This window comes from Caretta caretta, chromosome 14 (assembly GCF_965140235.1).
Source record: "Caretta caretta isolate rCarCar2 chromosome 14, rCarCar1.hap1, whole genome shotgun sequence".
Lineage (NCBI taxonomy): Eukaryota > Metazoa > Chordata > Testudines > Cheloniidae > Caretta > Caretta caretta.
This window is the reverse complement of record NC_134219.1, coordinates 5,260,579-5,279,929: the sequence shown is the minus strand read 5'-3', so window position 1 is coordinate 5,279,929 and position 19,351 is coordinate 5,260,579.

Sequence of the window (19,351 nt, the reverse complement as noted above, 5' to 3'; positions counted from 1 at the left end):
GGGAGAGGTCTCTGAGAACGTTCTTTCTTTACTACAGTGCCTGCAGATTGAAAATGTTGCCAGACTCCCTTCTGTAAAACGCTGTCTTTTATTATTTAGCGTGTTTCAACAAGCTAATGAGGGAGGAAAAGGTTAAGTCCAGTGCTTGGCCACTGAGACCTGTCTGGCAAAAAAATAACAACTAACCCTTACAGAAGAAGTGTGTAAGAAGTAAAGAGTGAATCACTGGAAATAGGAACTCTGTCAGAATAAGGAAATTAAGTTCATTAAAGGTGTGGTAGCTTAATTTTCTATGCCAGAATGTAATGATTGGGGTTGGGCAGAAAAAAAAAAAAAAGCTCAGTTTAATGCAAACCCACCCAAACTTGGCAAGATGGAGCACCCCCAGCCAAACCCAAATCCTGGCTTCTTATTTAGATTACATTTGCTCTAAATAGTCCAAATTAGCTTTGGACTGTGTGCCCTCCTTGTCCCCTTGATCAACATCATGTTGTGTCAACAGCATGAGAGCAGACAGGCCCTGTGGGCTGGTGGCACGCTGCTTCTTGCTTTCATGTGGGATGGCTCCTCAAACACCCCCAGTTGGGGAAATAACCTCAAGGCTCCCACAAACAAGTGGGAGGAAGGTGTGTCATGGAGACTTGGCATTTGGTCTCCCAGGGGGAAGGAGGCTGTTTCTTAAGTCTTCCCCAACTCCTTTTCTTGCCAGCTGGTCTACAAAATAGAGTTCATGGTCAGAGGAGTGTAATGTACTAGACAGCCATAGGTACTTGGGCTGTTAGATTGAAGTACCCATTATTCAAGGGTAACTGGTTTAACAAGTAAGATCCTTCCAGATCATCATGTCAGAAGCATGGGGTGAAAAAAAGCCTGTGACCTCTTTAAAAATGATATTTCTGGGAACCGTACTTTGTATAAAGGTCCCTACCATTCTCTAGAGAGCACAGTCGCACCGATGTTTTGCTAGCAATAAGTGACGCAGGCAGAGCTGTAGAATAAAGATCTTTACGGAGTGTGCGTAGTGACCAGTGTTACATGCCAAGAGGCCTGTGTTTGCAGAGTCACACGCTGCTCCAGCACGTGTTCCTGAGCCTTCGGGCAGTTCTACACTACAGCCTCAGTTGATTTAACTTACGTTGCTCAGGGTGTGAAAAACCCTCCCCACCCCAAGCGATGTAAGTTTCATGCAGTCCGCACCGGTGCTATGGCATCAGGAGACACTCTCCCGCTGATATAGCTTCTGCTTCTCACCAAGGTTAAGTAATTAAGCTGACAGGAGCTTAATTACTTAATTACTCTCCCATCGGCATAGCATGTCTTCACCAGGGCATCAGTGTAGTACGGTAGTGTAGACTTGCCCCTAGTGTCACACATAATTAGGTCTGCCTGAAACCTTGATTCTTTTTTCTCCACTTCCTCTCGTCATGCTACAGTCCAGAGACTGAGGAAGGATTCCTCCAGTGAGAGCTTGTGATCTTCTGTAGCTTCTGAAAAAACGCCAGTTCACATCCCTCTCAGGCCCTTCTTAAATGTTTGTTGGCATATTCAAATTAAGTAGCTCTCTTGATTTGGGGGGTGTTGTTTAAATTCATTTTGCTTCCCTCCCCCAAATCCCTCTATGGACAAATGGTATCAATCAACACGAATTGTGCCATTCCTACTGCTTGGATATCAATAAAAGCATCCCTACTCCAATATTGCCTTGTTCCTATTGGCTCTTTGCCTCAGGGTGATTTCTTTGATTCATTGTAATCTGTGTTTTTCACCATTAAAAACTGGCTTCACTCCATCACGTTGCCCTTCCTACCACCTGGATTTTGGGGTAGACCATCAGATATGCCAAGGTTGGGGACTGGTCCTGCTTTGAGCAGGCGGTTGGACTAGATGACCTCATGAGGTCCCTTCCAACCCTGATATTCTATATATCCTATTCTAAGGTGCACAGCTATAAAATCTCATAAGGAACCAACAAACAAAAAAGATGGAGAGAGATTTCCTTGATAAAATTCTGTAAAATCAACTTATATGGTCACATTGCCCAAATCCATTCTCATTACCTGGCTTGCCATACAAGTGAAATATATGACTTTACTTGGGGGAAAAAATCTTTCTTCTATTTCTTTTAGATTCCCATATTCTAGATTCCACTCCTTCCTGGACTGCTGAGAGTCATCTGGCTACATCATACACTTCATGGACCAAATTCCTTTCTGGGTTACACCGGTGTAAATTTGTGTAACTCTACAAAAGCCAATAGAGTTACTTTCTATTTACAACAGTGAAATTAAGATAAGAATGTGGTTCATGTTCTTTAATTCTGTACCCAGGGCTGTTGCTATACCCAACATTTCTTGTGGCCTTCCTAGAACTATATAAAAGGACAAAAATGTCTTGTCTCAGTGTACGCTGGGTCTTATATAAAACCTGGAATGGATTCTCTGTGGGAAGTCTCAGCTGTAGATCTTCCAAAGTCTCAGAGAGGAGCCAGGATGAGATGGTTCCATGATATTAGAGTTCTCATCAAGGGCTTATACTGCATGTATGCAGGATTCTCTCACTACATTAAAACTTCAGCAACTGGCAGTGTGTATCCCCCTTGGCAGTGTGTATCCTCCTTATGTCTCTCATCCCTGAAATAAAGCTTTAATCAAGCACTTTCTGGGCTTTGTGAAAAGACTATCAACAAGATGTTTCATTTTGGGGTCAGATCCTCAGATGATACCAATTGGCATTGTTCCAGTGACTCTCACTGGCCCCAAATTTCATATTTCTTTCCATCCATTAAATGTTTATCTTTTATTGTGTATCCTTCGTCATTTCACACTATTATATTAAATTGCCAGGAGAGAGCCATGGAGGGAATGTGAACTGTGTGTTGCTGGAGCTATACAGATGTGATCCTAAACCTAGGTTTTGACTACCTTAAGGGTGCAGATTGCCCCATATTCATAGGTTTCAGAGTAGCAGCCATATTAGTCTGTATCCGCAAAAAGATACAAAAAGATACTTCATCGGATGCATCAAGTGAGCTGTAGCTTACGAAAGCTGATGCTCAAATAAATTTGTTCGTCTCTAAGGTGCCACAAGTCCTCCTGTTCCTTTTGCCAGCATTCATAGTTTGTTTGTTCTTAGTGGAGGGCCTGTGTTTTGTGCCAGGAGATGAGTTTCTTAGGTTTCAGCTCTGCTTCATTTCCCCACGACCCAAAAAGAATTCTATACTACAATCTCCTAAGCAACAGATGACACCACAACAATCACCGTGGTACCCCTAACTTGCAGCTGATATGTTTTATCAGCAGCAGCACCGGGGTGGGAAGGGCGTTCCTCAGCATGAAGCAAACACTGAAGCTGGTGACTTTTTAATACTGTGTTGAGAAAGTTCGCCAGGGCCTCATCACTTGTGTATTTTTGACACCGGTCATTTTTACTGTGCATTTTCTGTTTAATGCTGCTTTCTGAAAAGCCATGAGAGTGAACATTAAACAAAAGAAAGAAAGAAAGTAAGAAAGAAAGAAAACAGTCAAAACCAACAAGGAGGGCTTCTTTAAAAAAAAAAAAAAGAGTTCAAAACTGGCTCCAATTGGACCTCAACACGGAAATGCTGGAGCTTGGTCTATATAGCCTCCAGTGGCAAAAGAAAACAGGCTACCATTATTAGAAATTTCTACAGCTAAAGATGTAACATCATAGCTAAATTCAGTCAGAGACAGGTTGAGCAACAAAAACCAGGAGCCAAGTCAGTCTAGTCTGGTCTGAAACTTGATTCAGGCACCAGATTATGAATAGATTTAACTAGTTCGCCAAATGAAAATGTAGATTTTGGCAGCGTTTGGACTTTTTATTTTTTTATTTTTTTGGTGTGCTATATGTGGAGTCCTGTTGCACACTGTGGGGATATGAGAAAGGGCCTTTTTATATTATATAACTACTTCTCTCTACACACACACACACACACACACACACACACAAATTAACCCCATAAATGCTAAAAACCTGAAGCACAAGACACTTCTGGCTGATGTTCCTTAAAGGGGAAGTTTAGATTAATGCTCACCAATGGCAATCAGAAGGCAAAAGCACAATCTGCATGTCTTATAACAATTTTGTGCAAAGCCTATCCGGAGCCTCTGCTTGGGGCAGAGCTATGGCATGCAGCTGAGATCCTGGAGCAGACGTTTAGAGTAAAACGGCACTTTGCAGGAAAAGGGATGGAAAACAAATTTCTCAATGCCTTGAGATTTCTCAAATTCCCACTCTGTTCCCAACAAGCCTGGTTGTCTGCCCATCGGCACGACTCAAATTGATTTCTCTTCATTATTTTGTCATTGCCTCTGACTGCTGCTGCGGCTGTCATTGTAACTAAAAACAAAACGAACACACATGTACCGAAAGGGAAGAAGCCCTCAGTCAGATATGTTCTTTTCATTTTTATTGCAACAGTCTTGTGAAATAGAATATATCCTACTAGCTTTATTTTTCAGAGTAAATTTTAAGGTAGTGAATGGTTCTTAGACTGACAGTCTCCGAAACTGAAATCCTCTGTGTAGCCACAGAATACATACAGTAGGGATAGCAACAATAAACACTTCCCTTGCCCTGAGCATGAGTGTATCTCAATCTTGACCTGGAGAGGTCTTTTCCAGAGATGGGGAGGTATTTCAATCTATGTAGCCCATTCAGTAGACCTCTCTACTGGGTCTTCCAAGGTTGCCAATTAGTGCCAACAGAAATGTAGATCCTTGTACGTTAGGACCAGGATAGAAACCATCAGCTCCTTTCAAATAGGCCACTGAGAAGCCTTCCAAATTTAATGAGCCAAATCTTCTGCTGGTGTAAATCAGCATAACTCCTTTGACTTCAGTGGACCTAGGCTGATTTACACCAGTTGTGCCTCTGGCCCAGTAATGACTGCCTGACACTATCGACTTAAACCAAATTTGAACTAGCACTTCAGAGGGGAAGTTAGACTATCCCATTGCTGTGCTATAGTCTTAACTGTTAGAACCAGAATCAAACAGTGTTAGTCCCCAGGTTCAAAGGGACACACAAATAGTTTTAAAACTTGACATTTAGGCTTTGTTAAAAAGAGAGTGTAAACCCGTTGGGGCAGTGGCCATGCCTTCCTTTATGTTTGTACAGCACCTAACACTCACATTGTGAGTGCTACTGGAAACTAGTAATATAATAACATTAAAAGGGTTTTACAAACTTATAATTAGAAACCATCCTTTTTTAATGTCTGTGAAAAGAATATTTTTTGTTTTTTTTTAATATAAAGCATTCCTCTGGAACATTATAAAATGACAGACAGTAAGAATGAGCTAGTGCAGGAGAACCTGTGAATGAAAATGACTATATAAAAGTGAAGCAAGCCAGGGCTGATGAGTGTAAAAAAAGTAAACAAACAGCAAACCTTGGTGAAAAGCAAAGATAGTTTTCTAATTTCTTTCCATTTTAATTATTTGAGGTCTCATGGGCCAGATCCTGCAATCTTTATTCACATGAGTATGCCTTATTCATGAATATACATACTGGAAACAATTTTTATACCAATATAAAAATGTGCAAGATTTCAATGGTGAAGATATTCTCTAAAATAAAAGCATTTCCTTAACTGAGAAATGCAGTCAGCTGGCATTTACATGAATTTCTTTTGCTTCGTTGACCGTATGTGAAAAGTCTAAATCAAGTGCTACAGGAAAATGAAACACACTACGTTTATAACTTGTGTATGACTGGATGGCATTGCACAGAACCATCTAAAGCACTCATGAAACAGAGAGGTGGATGTTTCACACAAAAAGGTTAAAAAGTACCCACAATGCTGCAGACCACATATGTACAGTAAGAAAAACAAACACAAGATCTCTGGAGGTATATTTTGATGACAGATGCCAGTTCTCTGTGGTCAGATTTCGCTCTGATTCCGTTCAGGTATGTGATCTAGGAAGTAGTAAAAAAGGTAGATGTTTAAAAAAGAAAATACAATAAAGGGGGAAAAACGCGTCAAAAGAGCAACAGAACACACGCCTGCTTTCTTTCTTCTTGGCTGTAAGCTTTTTAGGGGTATTTCATTAATAAAGAAAACACACATTGGTCTTATTCATGTGCACTTTATGACACAACTGAAAGTTCAGCACAAACATGCTGCCTTCTCCCAAGCTCCCACTAACACAAGAGACACAAAAGGATGCAAAGATAAAATTTCTGGACACCATCAATGATTTCTTCATGGACCAGACAGTGCTGAAACCCACAAGGGGTGAAGCAATTCTTGGTTTAGTCCTAACTGGAATTCAGGATCTGATCCAAAAGGTCAGTATAGTTGAACCACTTACTAATAGTGACCATAATGTAATTAAGTTTAACATCATTGGGGGGGGGGGGGAAATAAAAAAATAACCTCATCACAGTAACATTTACCTTCAGAAAAGGGAACTAAACAAACAATGAGGAGGCTGGTTAAATAGAAATTAAAAGGAACAGTCACAAGAGTGAAATACCTGCAAGCTGCCTGGCAACTTTTTAAAAACATCATAATAGAGGTTCAAACTACATGTATACCTGACATTAAAAAAAAATATAACCATGGCTAAACAACAGAGTGAAAGAGGTGGTTAGACACAAAGACATCCTTTAAAAATTGGAAGTAAGATCCTGCTGAAGAGAAGGGAAAGGAAACTGTCACAAGTTATGTGTAAAAGTATAATCAGGCAGACCAAAAAAGAATTTGAAGAGCAACTAGCAAAAGGCACAAAAACTAATAGTAAACATTTTTTGAAATACATCAGAAGCAGGAAGCCTGCCAAACAATCATTGGAGCCTCTGGACGATCAAGATGCTAAAGGAACACTAAAGAGATACAAGGCCGTTGTGGAGAAGCTAATCTTTGTCTTGGTCTTCACTGCAGAGGATATGAGGGAGATTCCCACACCTGAGTCATTCTTTTTAGGTGATGAATGTGAAGACCTGTCCTTATTGTTCCAAAGCCTCCTCTGCTGACACCTCAAACTGATAAACTAAATAGTAATAAGTCACCAGGACAAGATGATATTCACCAAGAGTTCCAAAAGAACTCAGATATGGCATTGCAGAACTATTAATTGTGGTATGTAACCTATTGCTTAAATCAGCCTGTGCACCAGGTAAGGCTTCAGAAGTGATCTTGGCAATTACAGGCTGGTAAGCGTAATTTAAATACATGGCAAATTGATTGAAACTATAGCAAAAGAACAGAAAGAAAAGGAGTACTTGTGGCACCTTAGAGACTAACCAATTTATTTGAGCATGAGCTTTCGTGAGCTACAGCTCACTTCATCAGATGTTTACCGTGAAGTGAGCTGTAGCTCACGAAAGCTCATGCTCAAATAAATTGGTTAGTCTCTAAGGTGCCACAAGTACTCCTTTTCTTTTTGCGAATACAGACTAACACGGCTGTTCCTCTGAAACCTGTCAAAAGAACAGAGTTATCAGTCACATAGATGAACAAGATATGTTGGACAAGAATCAAGACGGCTTTTGTAAAGGGAAATCGTGCCTCACCAATCAGTTAGAATTCTTTGAGGGTACCAAAATACGTGGACAAAGGTGATCCAGTGGACATCGTGTACTTGGACTTTCAGAAAGCCTTTGACAAGGTTCCGCACCAAAGGCTCTTGAGCAAAGTAAGCAGTCATGGGAATAGAAGGAAGGTCCTCTCATGGATCAGTAACAGGTTAAAGGATAGGAAACAAAGAGTGCGAATAAATGGTCAGTTTTCACAGTAGAGAGAGGAAAATAGAGGGGTCATGGATGGATCTGTACTGGGACATGTGCTGTTCAACATATTCATAAATGATCTGGAAAAAGGGGTACACAGTGAGGTAGCAAAGTTTGCAGATGATAAAATATTACTGAAGAAGAGAGTTAAGTCCAAAACAGACTACAATTATTTATAAAGTCGATAAATGCACAGCACACTGGAAAACATAATCCCAACTACACATACAAAATGATGGGGCCTAAATTAGCTGTTACCACTCAAGAAAGAGGTCTTGGAATCATTGTGATAGTTCTCTGAAAACGTCTGCTCAATATGTAATGACAGTAAAAAAAAAACAACAAAAAAAACCTAACAGAAAGTTAGGAACCATAGATAATAAGACAGAAACTATCATAATGCCTCTAAATAAATCCATGGTGCACCCACACCTTGAATACTGTGTGTTGTTTTAGTTGCTTCATCTCCAAAAAGATATATTTCAATTGGAAAAAGTACAGAGAAGGACAACAACACTGATTAGGGGTAGGGAATAGCTTCCCTATGAGGAGAGATTTAAAAGAGTAGGATTTTTCAGTGTGGAAAAGAGATGACTAAGAGGGGATATGATAGAGATCTATAAAAATCATGAATGGTGTGGAGAAAGTGAATAAGGAAGTGTTATTTAGTCCTTCACATAACACAAGAACCGGGGGTCACCCAATGAAATTAATTGGCAGCAGGTTTAAAACAAACAAGGAAGTATTTCTTCACACAACACACAGTCAACCTGTAGAACTCGTTGCCAACGGATGTTGTGAAAGCCAGAAGGTTCAAAAAGAATTAGATAAGTTCATGGAGGATAGGTCCTTTTATGGCTATTCGTCAAGATGCTCAGGGAAGCAACCCCATGCTTTAGATGCCCCTAAACCTCTGACTGCTAGAGCCTGGGCCTGGACAACATGGAATGGATCACTCAATAAATTACTGTTTCTGTTCACTTCCTCTGAAGCATCTGGCACCGGCCACTTTCAGAAGGCTGGATACTGGTCTAGGTGGACCACAGCTCTGACCCAGTAAGGCCATTTTTATGTTCTTATCTATTCAGCCATTGAACGTGTCCTGGAAATTAGGACATTTTTTCTAATTAGAAGCACAGATTTTGTTTTCTTCATTGATTAAGTCATCCCACATATACTACATTAAAATATCACCATTGTAATAATTTATTCAAATATTTTGCTCTTCTATACTGTTCCATAAGCACCATTAATTAGATCCCACAACAATGCTATGAAGTCAGTAGGTGTTTTTAAACTAGTGCATAGAGAAGTTAAGTGACTTACTAGGTTACAGAGGAAGTCAGTGAGAGAGCTAGGACTAGAACCAGGGAGTACACACACTCCGTCCACTTTTCGAACTACCTAAAACATTCTGTCCTATGATAGACAGATTTTTATTTCACTTGCATTGATGTAAAACCCAAATTAGCTCCAGCAAAGTCCAGGGAGTGTATCTGGATTTAGACTACTGAAACTCTCTCAGGTGCTTACATCGCTCCCATCATCATAGGACCAGAGCACATCTCAGTCTTTAAAATATTTATCCTTCATCATTAGGGCTCATAACACCCCGTGAGGCAAAGCAGTGCTATTATCACCATTTTATGTGTGGGGCACTGAGGCATAGCGAGATTAAGTGACATGCGAAAGGTCACACAGGAAGTCTGTGGCAGAGTATGGAACTGAATTTGCATCTCCTAGTCCTAGACTAGGTCCCTGATCACTGGACCATGTTTCTTTTTGAGAAAAGACAAGAGACTGGCTCCATACTGTTTTTAGTGACAGAATCAATCTCTGGCATTTTAATGGGGTCGCCAGGGCTGGTGTTTGGCTTCAGCCTCGAGCCCCAGCAAGTCTAAGTCTAAGCCCCACCATCCAGGGCTGAAGCCCTCAAATTCTGGCGCTTCTCTCCCCTCCCCCCCGAAGGTGGCAGGCTTGAGCTTTGGACCCTCAACCCAGGGCAGTGGGGCTCGAGCTTCAGTCCCCCTTCCCGGGGTCGTGTAGTAATTTTTGTTGACAGAAGGAGGTCATGGTGCAATGAAATTTGAGAAACCCTGCTTAGATGTCTGTCTGTCTGTCTGTCTGCCTGTTTTCTGTAGTGCCTGTTGCCACAATGCTGCCCTCAAGGGATTTAATTGGATCCACAGGAGTGGACTTTTATGCTTGTCTGGAGTCCATTGAGGGCAATAGGCCTGCATGGGGGCACAAGAATATGCCCACTAGACTCCAGTGCCAAGATTGGAGCCCAGGTAGAACCATGTGTTTTGACACACCTTGTTTAAAGGGAAAAAAAAGACGTGATGCCATATAAAAATAGCAGTAAAAGACAATGTGGCTAGAAAGCCCCTTTCTCCATCCCAGCATCTGCAGAAGAGACATAGTTATGTCCAGACAGTACAGACAGCTCTCATGGCAGCCCATTTCACACTGGGTTGAAGCATCACAGAGGAGTATCCACATGCTGGTTTTGATATTCATTAATCATCCAGCTAATTTGTTTTTACACAGGAGCGCTGACAGCAAACGAATGTTATTACAGCAAGAGCACACTGCATAATCCAGACTATTATGGCATTAGCATTGATGAAAACGGCTGCTCTGTTCGTTTATCCTCAATTCTGTAACCAACTATAATTGTAAATATATCTATTTTTATTCACATCTGCTGAAAGAAATAGACCTACCATATGTGGCTGGAGGGATAAAAGGATTGCTTCTTTCTTTCTTTCTTTCTTTCTTTCTTTCTTTCTTTCTTTCTTTCTTTCTTTCTTATCTCAGGGACATGAGTTGAAGACTAGCCCAGGATTTACTAACTGTTTGAAGACTTTTACGAACTAATATTTAAGTGGCTTTACTCAGGCTGATATGTATATATCTCCAGTACCTAAGGTTGACTTTTTCTGTTTATATAATATTTGTATACAATATATGCATGCTGTATGCATGCAAGAAAGGAAGGGTTACCTGATGGTTGGGCTAGGAACTGGGAGATGCAGGTTCAATAGAAACCCTTCTCTGCTACAAATCACTTGATGTCTCTGTGCCTGAGATGAGGATATATGCAAAATGAAGATAATGGCACTTCCCTACCTCACAGGGGTGTGATGAGGCTAAACACATTGAAGATTGTGACAGGTTTCAGAGTAGCAGCCGTGTTAGTCTGTATTCGCAAAAAGAAAAGGAGTACTTGTGGCACCTTAGAGATTAGTCTCTAAGGTGCCACAAGTACTCCTTTTCTTTTTAAAGATTGAGAGGTGCTCAGATCTTATGAAGATGGGTGCCATATAAGTACCAAAGATAGATGTCTTTTCCCTTTCTAGGTCACATGCTTTGTTATCTGATTGTATGTATTTTCTATTGTATTAGCACTTGCCTTTCTCAAGGCAGGTACTTACTGGTACAGCACGGATACACTAGATATATATATATTTCTTCTCCATAACGCCAGCTGAGAACTGAAAAAAAAAATGCCAAGAAAGAATCTCCCCTCCCCCAAAAAAGCATCACAGGTTTCATGCTGGACCCAGTCAGTTAAGTCTGGTGAGCCCTGGAAAGCTAATTGGTTGAAATTTTCCCACTTGCTGCCCCCTACAGGGCCCATGATTCATTGTAATCCCCATCACTAAAACCAAAGGGTTCTGACAGAACAGCTGTGTGGGGGTAGGGAGAGAAGAAGGAATGTGTCCACAAGTGACACTCTGCACAGGCATTTAGGGTCATCTGTGCGTGTTTCCTGCTAAACAGAAAAGAGGGGAACCTATAATTTGCCACAGCTAAGGAACTGCATGAGTTGTGCTGATGTGCCAGGAAATCATGTTAAACTCAGAGTTCTGTCAGCACATAAAAACATAAAAATGGCCACAGTGGGTCAGACCAATGGTCCATCTAGCCCAGTATCCTGTCTTCTGATATGCTCATGCCAGATATTTCAGAGAGAATGAACAGAACAGGCAATCACTGAGTGATCCATCCCCTTTCATCGACTCCCAGCTTCTGGCAAGCAGAGGCTTGGGACACTCAGAGCATGGGAGTTGCATTCCTGACTATCATGGTTAATAGCCATTAATAAATCTGTCCTCCATTAATTTATCTAATTCTTTTTTGAACCCTGTTATTGTTTTGGCCTTCATAACATCCCCCTGGCAATGAGTTCCACAGGTTGACTGTGCGTTGTATGAAGAAGTACTTCCTTTTGTTTGTTTTAAACCTGCTGCCTATTAATTTAATTGGGTATCCCCTGGTTCTTGTGTTATGTGAAGGACTAAATAACACTTCCTTATTCATTTTCTTCACATCATTCACCATTTTATAGACCTCTATCATTGTGCCTCTTAGACGTCTCTTTTCCGAGATGAAAAGTCCTACTCTTTTTAATCTCTCCTCATATGGAAGCTGCTCCAAACCGCAAGTCATTTTTGTTGCCCTTCTCTGTACTTTTTCCAATTCTAATATAACTTTTATGAGAGCACTTAAAAGAAGGAATGTGTCCACAAATGGCACACTGCAGAGGCACTTAGGGTCATCTGTGGGGGTAGGTTTCCTGTCACATATGTGTTGGCAGCCATCATGGCTGACACAGGGGATTGAAGTGGGGACCTCCAGAGCTAATAGCATGAGTTTGTGCAGCTTCTGCTAAAGAACCAGGCTTTGCAGCTCAGGCCTGTAACAGACTTTCATCTTCTGTGGATTGGGCACTGAGGGGGATACATAGCAGAAGTTGATCATTGGGTTACACATGTACTCAACACCACATGTAATTAAAGCTTCCAGCCTAAATGATTGCCACAGACATGATAATGAAATAGATGGGCAGTTGGTCTCTTCCAGCATGGCACCTCATATATGCTTCTGTTTTTAAGGAAATAGGACCTCATGATGACAATGTACTATACCATAGGGGCTGCAAAGGAGGTTCTGTAGGTATCTGTCTGTTTGGCTGAGTTCCTGTGAAATAACTGCTTTAATGCTGCTGGGAATTTATTGTGTTTCTAATGATGGTAGGGTGCTTAGAGCTTTGGATAGGTGCCTTTGTTGTTATTTTAATTTATTTAGTTTTAAAATATTAAAAACTACTGAATAATGTTCCCAGTTATATTTGTGTTGTGAAATTAGCACAAATGTGCTTGCCTGCATTTGGATTTTAGTTTCTGGTGTTGCTACATTGGGGCAAACCCCCATATAGAGATGATGTAAAGCTTGATTTACAAACATTCATTTTAACCCCCTCTCAAACAAAGCCAAAACCCACTACAAACTGGACTGAGACGCAAAATCCAAGTTCAAGCTTCTTAAGGAAAAAAATAAGCTTATACTAGTGAAGATATAAGAGGCCAAACTGTAAATATATTGATGTCTGACAAACTAAATGTGTATGGAAAACAAATAATTCCTTCTTGTATTTGTTTATCTTCCATTATTTGTGGTCTCTCCACACAGTAGGAAAGTTGTGGTTCCCTTGATTTGCTCACTCATTCTGTTATTTGAGGAGATCTCAGTCCGCACCACTGGGAACCATTTTTCTGTCCTCACTCTTTGACTGGTGCTGGGAATCCGTTCATCAAGATGGTTTGTCAGAAAGTTAAAACATGTCTATGTTTCTTCCTTCCCATTTTCAGTTGTTCAAATACCTTTGGCCAAAAATGTGCTCATATGCTTTATGCATGAGGAAAGGTGACTATTGATGTTAGAAACTGTGTGGTAATTTTGTTTTCTTGTCAAAAATGGGTGTCTGGAATCACTGATGCCTTGGGAAATTACTGTATAATTAAGCTTGGAAGGATTAGATTTTTATCGGTAGATGTCGGTTTGTGTGTGTACTGTGAAATCAACGTTTACCATTAAGAAAACGTATTTCCATCAATAATAGACATTTACAGATGGGAAAAGTAAGAAAAATGCTACTTGAGAATTTATTAGATTTTGATTTACGTATATTTACTTTGTATATTCTGACACATAATGTTGACAATTTGTATTTTAACAGCCGTAAACCTTTCATTAATTGAATCTCAGCATCTCCTGTCATTAAATAATTATTGTCTGGCCCCCTCATTAGCTATCCCCCATAATATCTGTGAAATTTTAAATTGATAAAAATAAAAAAGCTTAAAAACTAGAATTGATACTTTGTGAAAATTATGTTAATAAAAACAAATTCTTCCAAATCTAAATATAATGTAACCAATTTCTTTCTTTCTTTCTTTCTTTCTTTCTTTCTTTCTTTCTTTCTTAAACAAATGTTCTCCAAGATGTTGAAATGCACAATCAAGGGATATATCAAATTATCTTTCTCCCTGATCAATGGGAAATGAGTAAATTAGCACCTATGGTTTTTATTGATATTGGCCAAGATTGTCAAAATAATGATTTTGATGGTCCCAATTTTGGAGTATCCCACTTGAGGCTCCTAAAAGGGGCCTGATTTTCATAAGATGGTTCCTCAGTATTTTCTGATGCTCAGGGCCTTTTAAGATGTCTCCAGTTGTGCATCTAAAAATTGAGGTACCCACAATCACTAAAACCTTTTGGATATTATGGCTCATGTGTCTGGGTTCCTAATAGGGTGACCAGAGGGCAAGTATGAAAAATCAGGACAAGGGTGAAGGGTAATAGTGCCTATATAAGAAAAACCCCCAAAATTGGGACTGTCCCTATAAAATCGGGACATCTGGTCACCCTAGTTCCTAACAAATGACATGAGAGCTGGGAGAGTATTGCAAACAATTGTTCATGAGTGTTAATTCATTTTTTAAATTGCTTCTATCATGTCCCTTATGTATCTTTTTTCTGTGGATATTGTACTGAGTAAGTTATACTAGTGGGAATCTTCATATAGGCTCTGATTCAGCAAAGCACTCAAGCACGTGCTTAACTTTAGGCAAGTGAGTAAGCCCAGCTGAAATCAATGGTGCTTACGTGAATGTTGCAGAATATTCTGAACTTGTAATCACAAGTATTAGTAACTGGAAATCTGATTGTAAATGTTATAAAGCAGCACTAAATATAAGATTTAGTTTGCGGGGGGAGAGGGAAGGGAAAGTTCACAAGAATGTTAATGAACATTTTCCCCTTTTTTTTTTAAACTTTAACATTTTTTGGATGAAATTTTGACTACCTCTATAGTTGCTCTAAACAGGTTTAAAAATTGTGAACATTTTATCACATTTTTCCTGATTTTTTTTCAAATGTCAAAGTTTTATCAAAATTCCCTAATTAGAACAAAAAAGGACCAGCTCAAATAAAGAGAAAACAGAGTTAGCAATTGTTCTAAGATTCACTTTCAAAATTTTGATCCATTATGTTTTAGACAATTTCTTCTTAATCTTAGAACTCTTAAATCTGAAATGTGGATCTCTTTGGTACATTAAATATCGTTACCTCAACTCCATATGAGTTTGTGAAGAAAAATTACACAGAGGGGCCAACTATGAACTGAAATAATGAACCACAGTGTGGGTAACAGCTTATTCTGCTGTATTTACCCAGAAATATCAGACAGTATCTTTATTGACAACCATATTCAAAAGGATATATCTCTAGCAAGGTTCCTGAGTTTGCAGCCTTTCCTGCTGAAGTACTGTAAAACTATTTATTTTGTATTACGTCAAACAGAATCTATGCTAAATAATAGGTACATTAATTAACATGATGTACATTACTATAATTAGCTTTAACAGTTAACTATTAAAACTAGGATTTTTTTAAACTAACTACATTTTTCAGAAGTGGTAACTGACATGAAATCTAATATGTTGTAAGAAAAATTGAATGTAATGTGTTGTATAAACAGGTAATTATGTGCATTAATGTAATTGGTTTGAGTAAATTAATCTCTTTATATATATATATATATATATATATATATAATGTGTGCTTTTATCAGGTATCAGAGGCGTGAATTTCCTAAGGGTAATTCCAGTTTAATTATTTCTTTTCATCTCTGTTTATATGAAATTACGAGCTAGTTAAATGGTCATTACACTGGGCCTGTTTCAGATCCAGTTTATTTTCATTTCACACTGGAGTAATTCCTATTAGCGTCAATGACTCTTGATGTACACTGATGTGACCAAGAGGAGTATTGAACTCTTTGGGCTCAATAGTTGGCTCCACACCAACTGCTTTGCACCATTCCAACAGTGCAGAGCATCCATCGAACTGGCAGACATCTGGTCCCCTGAGGACTCCTCTTGCGTACAAGGATTTTTGAGTGGCAAAGAAATCTCTCTCTCCCACACCCTGTATTTGGTGCAGTGTTTTTATGAGATGTCTCGTGATCCCTGGATGCTGGAATAGGGCTCTGGGCATTTGGACTTAGATTAGAACCACCCAGTGGTGGCTCTAACTGATGTCAGAGACCAGCCCAGTAAAATTCCAGCCCCAGAATCAGGTAGGTTAAAGCAGTCTTTGCTCCTTTCCAGTCCCTCTGGTCCTGTATTGAACACAACTCTGCTGGACTGGAGAGCTAGCCTGGATTGTAGTTCTTCATGACAAAGATCCTGGAAGGAGAAAATAAAGAAAGTACCTTTTTAGAATTCTGATCTCACTTCCTGCCACAATAAATCAGAAGTAACTCCACTGAAGTCAGTGGGATTTACAATGGCATAAATGAGCTTAGAATTAGGTCTGATGAAAAGGGAAACTGTCAAAAAACCCTCCAGCCTCATGTGGCCCTTCTGCTCAGGTAAGGGACCTCTCTTAACATTTCCCCCTTAATCTTCCTGATACCAAGTGTAGCAAATTGTCAGCAGAGGTATGTAACACTAAACCTAACCCATGAACATTCAGTTAGAAGCAGACCTTGGCGAAGAACTCCCCCCTCCCCATCCATTTACCCTCCATCCATTGTATGGTTTCCAAGATATCTTGTGGAAATACCCCATGGCTTGTTTTCCACTGCAGGTTAAAACCAGACTTAATGGGGTTGGGGGGGCTTTTTTTGTTTTTTTTCCTGACATGTCGCCCATCACATTAAATTTATTAGAATTTTCCTTTGAAGAGTTACCTGAGGTGAAGTCTAATTGGACTTCAGGCTGCTGAGGAAGGATGCCAGAGGTCGGGAGGGTTGCCAGCAAAACTGATGTGGCTCACGCACAGAGAACAATCACAGAAATGTGCTCGATTTCATGCCATGATTTAGGATACAGCCTGTTAGGATATATTGAAGATAAAGCTTTGGTGCCTGTTAAACAGCTGAAAGTAGGAACTGTGCCACTTCAATGCAGAGAGACCAATCAGCATTAAATATAATATTTAAAAGCAAAACAGCTACATATCAAATGACAGAATGCAACAAAGGAGAGGTTAAATGCCTGGTTTCGCTGAGTTTGAGGTTCTGTGCTTTCTCTCGGTCATTATAGAAATCCAGTTGTTCCCAGCAGATGTTGCAAAGCCCATCCATTAATGGTTTAAATGAAATTTATGTGTTACAGACTAGGGGCCCCATTCTTCAAGATTTTACAGGCTGGATTCTGCTAGCCGTACTAATGTAGAGTAGTACCTTGCTCTGCAACTGGTCTCACTGTGGTTAATGTAAGGTATTACTCAAAGAAGCAGTGGTAGAATATCACTTTATGTGAATAATCCCATTGCTTTTAACGACACTGCTCGTCGGACATGCCAAACCCATGAAAAAAAACATAGAAATTGACCTTGGTTTTGGCTTAATTGGCTTGTGAGTTGCTTGTTGGCTAGTTTTGGGCTTGTAGTTGTTGTTTGTTTGGCTTGTAGCTTGTTGCTTCTTTTTTTTTTTTGATCAGCTCCTGGCAAGCAGAGGCAAGGGGGGTCAAGCAGTAGCCAGGCAGGGAGAGAGTCAGAGGTGCACAGCAGGCCCACTACAATCCCAGATGGCACACCAGGGGGATCTAGTCACATAGAGTGTTGGGGTTCTTAGGGATTGGCTTGTTTTGGCCTTGTTTTGAAATGGGATTAGCTTGATTTTTGGTTTACTGTGAAAGTCAGGGTGCAGATTTACCGTGTGAAAGTTGGCAACTGTGCTGCTCGTGTGAATGAGTGCTACTCAACATGAGTAGGGGGGAAAAAGCTAGTACCCGTGGGAGACTAATTGCACAGAAAGGGGTTGCAGAATTGGACCCTGGTTTTTCAACAAATACGTATAATAATACTTGAGTAATAGTTGGATATTATATTTGGACAACACTGATACAACTCCACTGACTTCAATGCATCAATTAACAACAATTTTGCATCACTTTTTACATCAATTTATATCAGTTTGCATAATTTGACACTAGCTGAGGATCTAGCCTGTGCTGTTTATTAGAGAAAAACAAAGCTTCAGAAACTAATTTCATGTTTCTTCCAAATGAAATATATAAGTAACTTAACCTATAACATATTAAAAACATTATTTTCTTTCATATCCATCTATCTATCTGCTTACCTACCTATCTATGGTTGTAAGAATACTGTGTCAGTGAGAGAATATGACCTAAAATTCAGCACACATCAGTCGCTGGTTCTCATGTATTAGCGAGTAAACTGACATCTAAAAGAGGTTAAAAGATTTGTTCATCAGATAATGTCATCCACTGCATGTAAGTCCTTCCTCTGGATAAGTGATGTGCATGTGTGAGAATATGTTTTAACATACAAAGTAAAATCTCCCTCTAAACCAGCGGTAGATCAGTTATAACAATTGCAACTATACTCCAAAGATTAAGATGCCCAAGAAATGTACTCTTTTTTCTTTTTTTGTAACCACGATGAAATCAGTACAAGATATCTCTCTTAGGCAACCCTCCCCCTTAAGAGCCTATCCACAAATATATTAGCCTAGATTTGTATAGCTCCGCATGCAGATAAATTTCACATCTTTGAGGTGACTGAACACACTGGCACAAATGCCGACATGGATATATAGGGACAGATCTTCAGATTGTGTACATTGGCAGAGATCTACAGTATTAACTTCAGGGAAGCTATGCTGATTCTGAACAGTTGAGATTCTGGCCCATACATGGGTAATTCGTATGCACAATTATAAGTGTGCATGCAATCACGGCAAATGCACACAAAATTCGGGAGAATGAGTAAGAGAGGAGGAGCCCGAAAATCTGTCCCAGTGTGCTCTACCTCTATTGGAAGGGTACCTCCATTATGCAAGCAATTTTGTCTTGCTCATTTGAGGTTGCACTGCTTTTAATAGAAAGAAGAAATCAGGCTTGGGCTGAGGAGTCCAGCAACCAATGTGTGAAAAAATGGTTGAGATTCCCATCCTAGGTTGCAAAATGATGATCTATGCTGCAAATACCCTCTTTCCCCTTCCTTTCATTTTTTATAAAAGCAGCAGTGGGTCTTCAGTGGTCCCAGGAGATGCACGTCTGAGTTTAACATCAGGAAGATCACAATCACCAATGGCACTGATTGCTGTTGTTTTTCACCAATGGCTGCAGAAGGAATTTGGAGAAGGCTGACAGATATCACTGGATATCATTGAACGTTAGACATTTAAAATTTGGTGATGGTGTGTGTTTGTTGTGGAGCGGGGTGTCAGATGGGGCAGAGGGACAGGGCAAATTGAAAATACTGA